The following is an 8,651-nucleotide window of genomic DNA, read 5'->3' as shown; positions in this document are numbered from 1 at the left end:
AGCTGAGACTACAGGCGCCCGCCACCACGCCCGGCTAGTTTTTTGTATTTTTAGTAGAGACGGGGTTTCACCATGTTAGCCAGGATAGTCTCGATCTCCTGACCTCGTGATCCACCCGTCTCGGCCTCCCAAAGTGCTGGGATTATAGGCTTGAGCCACCGCGCCCGGCCTCTCATGATCTTATTTTAAATAACACGCACACATTTCCCTTGCTCCCTGTAGATTTTCCCAACCTGCTTTTTTTTTTTTTTTTTTTTTTTTTTTTTGAGACGGAGTCTCGCGCTGTCGCCCAGGCTGGAGTGCAGTGGCCGGATCTCAGCTCACTGCAAGCTCCGCCTCCCGGGTTTACGCCATTCTCCTGCCTCAGCCTCCAGAGTAGCTGGGACTACAGGCGCCCGCCACCTCGCCTGGCTATTTTTTTTGTATTTTTTAGTAGAGACGGGGTTTCACTGTGTTAGCCAGGATGGTCTCGATCTCCTGACCTCGTGATCTGCCCGTCTCGGCCTCCCAAAGTGCTGGGATTACAGGCTTGAGCCACCGCGCCCGGCTTTTTTTTTTTTTTTTTGAGACGGAGTCTTGCTGTGTCACCCAGGCTGGAGTGCAACGGCCAGATCTCGGCTCACTGCAAGCTCCGCCTCCCGGGTTCACGCCATTCTCCTGCCTCAGCCTCCCGAGTAGCTGGGACTACAGGCACCCGCCACCTCGCCCGGCTAGTTTTTTTTTTGTATTTTTTATTAGAGACGGGGTTTCACCGTGTTAGCCAGGATGGTCTCGATCTCCTGACCTCGTGATCCGCCCGTCTCGGCCTCCCAAAGTGCTGGGATTACAGGCTTGAGCCACCGCGCCCGGACTTTTTTTTTTTTTTTTAAGACAGGGTCTCACTCTGTCGCCCAGGCTGGAGCGCAGTAGTGAGATCACAGCTCGCTGCAGCTTCAACCTCCTGGGGTATGGCAATGTTCCCACCTCAGCCTCCCCAGTGGCTGGGACCACAGGTGCCGGCCACCAAGCCCAGCCAATTAATTTTTTTTTTTTTTTGGTAGAGATGGGGTCTAGGGGGAGGGTCTCACTATGTTGCCCAGATTGGTCTCAAACTTCTGGCCTCAAGCGATCCTCCTGCCTCGGCCTCCCAAAGTGCTGGGATTACAGGGGTGAGCCATTGTCCCGGGCCCCAACTTGCCTTTATTGGAATGATCTGTGTAAAATATATCTGGAAGATGAATTCTAAAATTAAGTTATGTATTTATTTAATTTATTTTGATAAATAATAAGTAGCCCAGATAAAGGCTCTGGAAAAAGAAAAGTTCTATAGGCAAAATTAAGGTTTGGAAATGTCATAAATTATGAGTCACGGTGAGACTTAACTTTCTGTTTTTTGTTTTTTTTTTGAGACAAAGTCTGGCTCTGTTGCCCAGGCTGGAGTGCAGTGGCGCAATCTCGGCTCACTACAACCTCTGCCTCCCGGGTTCACACCGTTCTCCTGCCTCAGCCTCCCGAGTAACTGGGACTACAGACGCCCGCCACCACGCCCGGCTAATTTTTTGTATTTTTAGTAGAAACAGGGTTTCACCGTGTTCGCCAGGATGGTCTCGATCTCCTGACCTTGTGATCCGCCCGCCTTGGCCTCCCAAAGTGCTGGGATTACAGGCGTGAGCCACCGCGCCCAGCCGAGACTTAATTTTCAAAGCAGAACTCTTGATTCCATACCTACACCTTGGTAGATTCTCCGTCTCCAAAATGGCAACTCCATCTTCCTGGTTGCTCAGGCGCAGAACCTGGGAGCATCCTGGACCACCTGCAAATCCTGCCATCGCTGTCTTTACAATACAGATGCTCCTCAACTTCAGATGGAACTACATCCACATAAACCCATCTTAAGTTGAAAATATTGTGAATTGAAAGTATGTTTTTGGCCGGGCGCGGTGGCTCAAGCCTGTAATCCCAGCACTTTGGGAGGCCGAGACGGGCGGATCACGAGGTCAGGAGATCGAGACCATCCTGGCTAACACGGTGAAACCCCGTCTCTACTACAAAATACAAAAAAACTAGCCGGGCGAGGTGGCGGGCGCCTGTAGTCCCAGCTACTCGGGAGGCTGAGGCAGGAGAATGGCATAAACCTGGGAGACAGAGCTTGCAGTGAGCTGAGATCCGGCCACTGTACTCCAGCCTGGGTGACAGAGCGAGACTCCGTCTCAAAAAAAAAAAAAAAAAAAAAGAATGTTTTTGACTTCTGGTATTTTCAACTTACCATGGGCTTACCCAGATGTAGCCCCATCATGAGTCAAGAAGTGTGCAGAACACGTATTGGTTTTGCAGTTGAAAAATCCTGTAGGTGGAAACTGTCCTAAATCGAAGACTGTCTGTAAATCGGAGATCCCCTCGAGTCTCCCTGCCTCCCTGCCACCACCCTGATCTGAGCTCCTCCTCTTCTTCCAGGTCTCCAACTTACCGCCCTGCAGTGTGTTCTCCACATACCAGCCAGGGCTAAGATTGGCTCTGTTGGGTGCTACCAGTTGGCTGAAAGAGAAGCCCAGAGGCCCTCAGCTGATTCCATCAGTCCAGTTCCAGGGTTCATTCTGTGGAGCCGGAGGAAGGACCTGAGGCCTGGGCCAGCAGGAGGCGCTGAGTGGTCAGCTCTGAAGGCCTGGGTGTCAGGAAGCATTCTTGGTCAGAGCAGAGAAACTGCAGGTGCCTTGTGCTTTCTTCCCGGAAAGCCCTGCAGACCCATGAAGTTTGAATAAAAGGGCAATTAAATCTGAGGAACAGGACATTGACTGGCTGTGTGCTGAGGCCATCCTTCTCCCCTGTCTGGGAGAGGGACTTCTGTCACTGTGCTGTCCCCAGAGGTGGGTGGAGCTTAAAAAGTCACAGAAGCCTAAGTCACAGAAGCCTAATCCACCAGAGCTTTGGGTCCGTCTTTCTCATGGACCCTTAGGTTGACAAATGACCCAGATTCGAGGAACCCTTCGACTTGAAGGTGTCTCCCTAGTGGGACTCCCCTCAACCACAGCTCCACTCTGACCAGGGAAGTGGTGGCCTAGGATCGACTCAGTGGGAGGGGCTTTTCTTCTTTCCCCATGGCTGGGGAGAAACTGTGACTCCCCTAAAGGGCAGCGGCAGACTTGCATGCAGAGGCCTCCTCTAAGGAGTGTGGAGAGGCCATAAGAGAAACTCAGGCACCCTGACCCCGCCATGGAACTTCAGGAAGGAGAGCCCTGGGGCGTTTCCACCATGGTCTCGACTTTTCTCTTCTTCCTCACCCTCCTCACTTACTGGGCAGGTGCCTGGTTATGGTGGATGGGATAACTGAGGGCTCCTGGGCCTCTCTTCTCTCTTGTTCGGCATAGGCTGGTCCATGATTTTGGTAATACTGTTAATAGTTAACATCCTGAAGTGCTTACTTACTCTGTTCTAGGCACTGTTCTGTTACTGACACATTTAATCCTCATTACAACACTAGCAATTAGATATTATTATTATCCTTATTTTACACATAAAGAAGCAGGACATATAGGCCAGGCGCGGTGGCTCACGCCTCTAATCCCAGCACTTTGGGAGGCTGAGGTGGGCAGATCACCTGAGGCTGGGAGTTCGAGACTGGCCTGACCAACATGGAGAAACCCCATCTTTACTAAAACTACAAAAATTAGCTGGGCATGGTGGCGCACATCTGTAGTAGTCCCAGCTACTCGGGAGGCTGAGGCAGGAGAATCGCTTGAACCCAGCAGGCGGAGGTTGCAGTGAGCCAAGATCGTGCCATTGCACTCCAGCCTGGGCAACAAGAGCAAAACTCCATCTCAAAAAAAAAAAAAAAAGAAAGAAGCAGGACACAAAGATGGAAGTGGCAGAGCAACCTAGTTCCAGAAGTTTTTTTTTTTTTTTTTTGAGACGGAGTCTCGCTCTGTCGCCCAGGCTGGAGTGCAGTGGCGCGATCTTGGCTCACTGCAAGCTCCGCCTCCCGGGTTCACGCCATTCTCCTGCCTCAGCCTCCCGAGTAGCTGGGACTACAGGCGCCCACAACCGCGCCCGGCTAATTTTTTTTTTTTGTATTTTCAGTAGAGACGGGGTTTCACCGTGGTCTCGATCTCCTGACCTTGTGATCCGCCCGCCTCGGCCTCCCAAAGTGCTGGGATTACAGGCGTGAGCCACCGCGCCTGGCCCAGAAGTTACTTTAAAAAACTTTTCTTGACAGGGTCTCACTCTGTTGCCCAAAGTGCTGGGATTTATAGGCATGAGCTACTGCGCACAGCCTTAAAGATTACTTTTTTTTTTTTTTTTTTGAGAGGAGTCTTGCTCTGTTGCCAGGCTGGAGTGCAGGGACGGGATCTTGGCTCACTGCAACCTCCACCCCCCACCTCCCTGATCCTCCTGCCTCAGCCTCCTGAGTATTGGGACTACAGGTGCATACCACCATGCCCAGCTATTTCTTTTTGTGTGTGTGTATTTTTAGTAGAGACGGGTTTCACCGTGTTGGCCAGGATTGTCTCAATTTCTTGACCTTGTCATCCACCTGCCTTGGCCTCCCAAAGTGCTGGCATTATAGGCATGAGCCACCGCACCTGGCCAAGATTACTTTTTGAAGTTTGAATAAAAGGGCAATGAAATCTGAGGAACAGGACATTGACTGGCTGTGTGCTGAGGCCATCCTTCTCCCCTGTCTGGGAGAGGGACTTCTGTTACTGTGCTGTCCCCAGAGGTGGGTGGAGCTTAAAAAGTCACAGAAGCCTAAGTGATTTGCAGGGTATGTGGAGAAAGAGCTCTTGGCAACCTCTCCTGTGACCTGAACTCAACATGTCTTTTTTTTTTTCCTTTGAGATGGAGTCTCACTCTGTCACCCAGGCTGGAATGCAATGGCACGATCTCGGCTCACTGCAACCTCTGCCTGCCGGGTTCAAACAATTCTCCTGCCTCAGCCTCCTGAGTAGCTGGGACTACAGGTGTGTGCCACCACGCCTGGTTTTTTTTTTTATTTTTAGTAGACATGGGGTTTCACCATTTTGGCCAGTCTGGTCTCGAACTCCCGACCTTGTGATCCGCCCACCTCAGCTTTCCAAAGTGCTGGGATTACGGGTGTGAGCCACCACGCCTGACATCAACATGTCTTTTTTTTTTTTTTTTTTTTTTTTTTTTTTTTTTTGAGACGGAGTCTCCTTCTGTTGCCCAGGCTGGAGTGCAGAGGCTGGATCTCAGCTCACTGCAAGCTCCGCCTCCCGGGTTTACGCCATTCTCCTGCCTCAGCCTCCCGAGTAGCTGGGACTACAAGCGCCCACCACCTCGCCCGGCTAGATTTTTGTATTTTTTTTGTAGAGACGGGGTTTCACCGTGTTAGCCAGGATGGTCTCGATCTCCTGACCTTGTGATCCGCCGTCTCGGCCTCCCAAAGTGCTGGGATCAACATGTCTTTATACACCTTTCTTCACAAAAGAAACAACTGAAGAACAACCAGAAGGTGCCAGCATATTCTGTGAACATCAGCAAAAAACCTACGTAAATAAATGGTGGCAAAAGCGAATTATTTACACAGGAGAAGCTACCTCCCTGCCTCTCCTAAAATATCGAAAGATATCATAGTGATAAACACAAAGCCAATATCCATAATAAATTTTATTTTGCCCAGTGAAATAAAAGGCAAGTCAGATTATTGTTGGAATGATGAGTGGTGTTAATTTCAATTCTTTATAATATTTTCTTATTTTAAGAAGAAGTACTTGTAGTGGTAATTTTGGGATATGACTAAATGAATGTGCCTTTCATGTGGAAGAATAAACAAACAAGAATATTGGGCCAGGCACGATGGCTCATGCCTGTAATCCCAGCACTTTTGGAGGCCAAGGTGAGGGGATCACTTGAGGTCAGGAGTTTGAGACCAGCCTAACATAGTGAGACCCTGTCTACAAAAAATAAAAATAAAAAAAATTAGCTGGGCATGGCGGCACATGCTACTCAGGAGGCTGAAGTGAGAAGGTGGCTTGTTCCCAGGAGGTTGAGGCTGCAGTGAGCTATGATTGCACCACTGCACTCCAGCCCGGATGACAGAGTGAGACCTTGCCTTAAAAAAAAAAAAAAAAAGTCAAGGAGGATGAGGAGAGAATGGGGAGATAAAAATGTTACCAGCTAGTACAAAGCCTCAAGAGCCCAAGACAGGCCCATGAGATAAATGGAAATGAGAGAAAGAACATCTCAGAGCTCGCCACAATAACCATGCTGGAAAACATCTATCCACTCATATCTTCCTTTATTCTCATACTCATCCAATATTTTTTTGGGTACCTACTTATTGCCAGACATTGTGGATACGAGGGTGAATGAAACAGAAAAAAAGTCTGCTCTCTTGGGCCTTATTTTCTAGTTATCTGTGATAATTATCTCGGAAAATGTATATAAAACACACAGCACAGTGTATGACAGTCAACAAAGTAGTGGCCACCACTACTTTGATAATCATGTTGGTTTCATGTTTGCAATGACCAAGAGTCAGGGGTTAACTGAAAGACCCATACACATATCCATTACTCAAATAACTTTCTATGTGCTCCAAGCTGACTTTGCCAAATAGTATGAGCAACACCCCTAATGCTGCAGGGTGCACAGTGTCTCTGTAGTGAGTAGTTTCTGGGGGTGCAGGTGCCACCTGCTTCCTTGGTTGTTTCTAGGGAGCTGGCACATGCTACCTTTGTGTGTGGAAGTGGCTGTGGTGCATGCTGAGGCAGGAGGATGAGTTGGAAGCAGGGAATATCTGGGAAAGCAGTTCATCTGGCCCTGGCTCAGAGATCCCTATCCACCACAGTCCTGCTTCTACAGGGCAATAGCGGACAACCCATTCTTTTCCTCTAATCCTACTGAAATGTTTGGCTTTCTCCCTCCCTCCCTTCTTTTTCCACTCTCCCTCTTCTCTTTCCTGCATTTCCTCTCTTGACTGAGGCCTGTGTGGGGCTTGCTGGTGCACTGTGCACCTACTGCTTCCTCCTAGAGATCCCCTGGAGAGGACTGTCCACTCAACACCAAGATGGGGAAGGACTTACTGAAAAAGACCCACATGACCACCACTCTCCTGAAGATTTTCCAGGGATCATTTCCCTGAACCCTCCCACCAAGCCTACCAGCCAGGTTCCTCTGACCACTCTACTTTGCTACGGGACCTCGGAAGAGTCCCTTCTTTTCCAAGAGGATTTACTAGATGCCAGGCACTATTCTCAGCATGTAACCCTTCTAAACAAGTAACTTATTCAACATACACGTAATGGTGTGAGGTAGGGACTATGATTAACTTTGTGATTCAAAATTCTTAAATTCATAGACGAAGAAACTGAGGCACAAAATAGTGGATGCAAATCACAGTCAGCTCTCCTAACCCTGACTCAGAGGCTGAGTTTTGTCCCTCAGCCTGGACTGCAGGAAACCTACAAGCAAGCTCTCAAGTGGGTGCAGGAGGAGGAAGGTCTTATGATCTTGGGGAAATTTGGTACAGATACTTCCAGGAGCAAGCATCCTCCAATATCTGACTAAAGAGCAATACTGACTCAGGCAAGGAGAAAGTGAGTGGGCAGAGTAAGGAGAAAAGCAAGTCTGAGGTCATGGCAGCACCTGTGCCCTGACACTGCTGGAAAGATGTGTCACCAGAAGGTAGCTACAGGAAGCAATGGGATTTCATTCATCCAATCTGATCTTACACTCTGATAGTGACATGTGGAACAGCTGCAGTTACATGCCTGCATGGCTGCATCGTAGAAAGGCGCATTGTGTGGATCAGAGGCTATTAGCCAGTCAGGGTTTGGGGAAGCATCTGATTTTTTTCAGCAGAGTAAGTAACGGCACAGTGCATTGAGTCCCCAGTGCATTTCTCTGTATCTTGATCTTCCTCTATTTGTGCTTTTCTGTTCCTCTGCCTGGAGGTTTTGCCTCCATTCAGGACTCTGCTCTAAAACAGACCTTGTGTGTACTTTATCGCAAACAGTTCCCTTTCCACCCCTCAGCAGCGGGCCCCACTCCCTTTGTTTCGCCCTTTCCCAACCTGAAAACGTGGCATTTACCTGCCAGCTTGCTTATCTCCATGGAGCCCATGCTCCACTAGGGTAGGAACTTTGAGTTATTTCTGCTGCATCCTCTGCCCTTGCAAAAGTACCTGTCACCTGGGAGGCACTTGGCAAGTACTTGTTACCTAAATGGACAATGTGAAAAATCAGCACGCTCCATTCTCAGGCCACACTGCTGGAGATGACTGTATGGCTTCGGGGCTGGCCCTCTGAGCGTGATGCGGTACACAGAGGAAGGTGGGTGCACAAGGACCGTGCTGTTCTGTAGGAATCCTATGAGGAATCTGCTGAGTACTATCACAACCTGGAGTCAGGGTAGTTCGGGAGGCACTGAGGTTGCTGCAAGATGGCTCATGTGAGCAGGCAAGCTCCCTCGCCTGGATGGAAGAAGAACTCAGCAAGCGAGGCACTGAGGACCCTTCCACTAAGTAAGGCTTTCTTACCCATCTCTGGTTCCAGGGGTTACATAGGTGGAACCAGGATGCCTACAGCAGAGCTTCAGCAAGGACAGGAAATAAACAGAAAGTGACAAGCGGGCTAGCAGAATGGACTGAAGGCTGTTCTATAAACCTCTCCTACCCAGCAGTAATTCTCTGGCTTTCTCTGGGCCTGTGTGTCAGT

This window comes from Macaca fascicularis, chromosome 10, assembly GCF_037993035.2.
Source record: "Macaca fascicularis isolate 582-1 chromosome 10, T2T-MFA8v1.1".
Lineage (NCBI taxonomy): Eukaryota > Metazoa > Chordata > Mammalia > Primates > Cercopithecidae > Macaca > Macaca fascicularis.
The sequence above is the reverse complement of the archived record's forward strand: the minus strand, read 5'-3'. Positions refer to the sequence as shown.